The following is a 2,306-nucleotide window of genomic DNA, read 5'->3' as shown; positions in this document are numbered from 1 at the left end:
TCCCAAAAGCCTGGCACGTTAATCTCCTGTAACTGTGAAGCAGCAGATACTGCATCTGGAAGAAGTCATACAACAGTCCTTCCATAGCCATAATTTTCCTGTAATTTTGGCCAGGTTTTCCAGACTTGCCTTTGATTTTATCAGAAGTCATCTGGTAATTATCTTTTCAAGCTTCATTTTTAGTTAGATAAGGGGGTTTTAATGTTATTATTACTGCCTGTAGCCCAAGATGAGTCAAAGTCACTCTAGCAAAAGAATTCTTGTAGAAGTGGCTGTAGACTTTAAGAACCTCCATATAATTTTACCAACTGCTGAAATTAGTGCCAGTCCTCTTTTTGAGCTGCAAATTCTATTTTAAGTCCATTGCTCATTTTCTGAAGTCCTTTCTAAACAACTCCTAGTAAAGTTAATATCTTCCAGCCGTGTAGCATAACGGATATGGATTTGTTGTTCAAACTAGACGGTTCTAGTGCAACAGCAGCAGCCATAAATTCAGAGGGGGACTCAGGGGAAATGTGTTCTTCCAAAATAATCATCAGTGGCACTTAAATATCTCTGCCCTGTCCTCAACAAGCTACAAGTTATCATTTCATATGCACCCACCACATGGTTAACTCTCCAGTAGGTCAGAAATAGACTTCCCCAACACAACAAACTCTCCTGACTGACTGTGAGACTGTGAAACTATTCCCAGGAGCTAGCAAATCAGGAATGTACCTGCTCTGAAGAATGCACCTTCCTGCACAGTATTGCAGCGTTCAGCACAGCACTCTTTTAAATCTGCAAAGTAACATAGCTTAAAATAAGCAGTTTTGACACAGTAAGCTCTTGGAAAGTGACCATAGTATACAATTCAGCAAAGCCACCTTCATCATTTTAGACTATGGGAACATTTTGATTTGGGTTTTCATGAGACCTTGAATCAGTCTGCTAATGCTTAGTTTGTGACCACATTACTAGGTACTTTCTGTATTTAAAATAAGTAAAAAACTACAAGTGACTGATTGAATCCCTTAAAGTGAATCCATTAAACAAATATACAGATTAAACACAATTCTTACAGTTTGTGTTTCTACAATGCTACATATGTCACAGTGATAAACATGATAAGTTGAAAAGCCATATAATTAATATATTTTCCATCCTCTCTTGGCTGTCTTGTCTGATTTCTGCCCTCTAAAGTACTTCCCACAGGATTTTCAACTATTTTATACCCTTAAGCAACTTAAAACAGCTGCAAACTTTAAAGAATAATAATCAGCTAGTCCCAGAACTGTATTTCTTCAATCTACTCTCAAAAGTGGTTTCCTTCCAAACAGTCCCAAATACCTCAAATGGGTGAACTTCAGTCATGCAATTGTGGCATGGTTTTGTCAGCCTACAGATTAGTCAAGCATCATATTTTGAGATACAAAAAAGTAAGCTTTGTACTTTCTTAGAGAGAAAAGAGACGATTTCTCATACTTTTGCTTTTAACCTGGAAAATCCCCAGAATAACGAGCTCAGTAAACCATGACACTTTTGCTATTTATAAACTATAATTTGCTCCTACATGGTTCCTTGTGAGCTTTGCCCGATTAGGGTAATGAACAACTGAAGGATAGAACAGTTTCAGCTAGTAACCTCTTAAAATATTTCTCCCCGCTCCAATATACATAATATATTGCACTGTAGCATTCTGCTGAAGGGTTTAACATGCTACTGACATCTACGGTTGTAACTCATTTGTGCCCAGTTGCACCACAGAACAATGCAGCATGTGTAAAATCTTCAGGACCATGCTGTAAATCCTTCTTCAATTTAAAAAAAAAAAAAACAAAACAAAAAAACAAAACTTTTTCATCTATTCCAATTATTACCATAGAGAAATTATACTATGAATAGTATAACTGTAATGATACAACCCACTTTAATATTGTTTTGTTAGGAGAAAAAAAACTGTGTAGAAAGACAGGTCTAGGCAGTAGTGATTTTTGGTGGGAATTAATAACAAGCCTAAGTTGGAATATTCAAGGTCTGATGAGTTTCTCATGCAAAAGTAGGTTAAGCATTGCAGGAAAGAAGATTAGAAAGGAGAGGAGTCCATCTCTCTCTAGCTGCTGATGCACACGGGGCTGGTCTTAAACAGGTTGTTCTAGGAAATAATTACATCCTTCTTCTCAAGCTTTTCTGTACATTTCTTTTTTCCAAAGGAAAAAAAATGTAGTATTGGCAACAGAGCAGACTAAAATCATTAAATAAACATTCAAATTAGACCTCAGCTTATAGGCTTCCAAAGATCTCCAAATTCCTCTGATCACTGGTGT

The sequence above is a fragment of the Tyto alba genome, unplaced genomic scaffold (genome assembly GCF_018691265.1).
Source record: "Tyto alba isolate M040663 unplaced genomic scaffold, T.alba_DEE_v4.0 Super-Scaffold_1, whole genome shotgun sequence".
NCBI lineage: Eukaryota > Metazoa > Chordata > Aves > Strigiformes > Tytonidae > Tyto > Tyto alba.
This window is presented reverse-complemented; position numbering follows the sequence as displayed.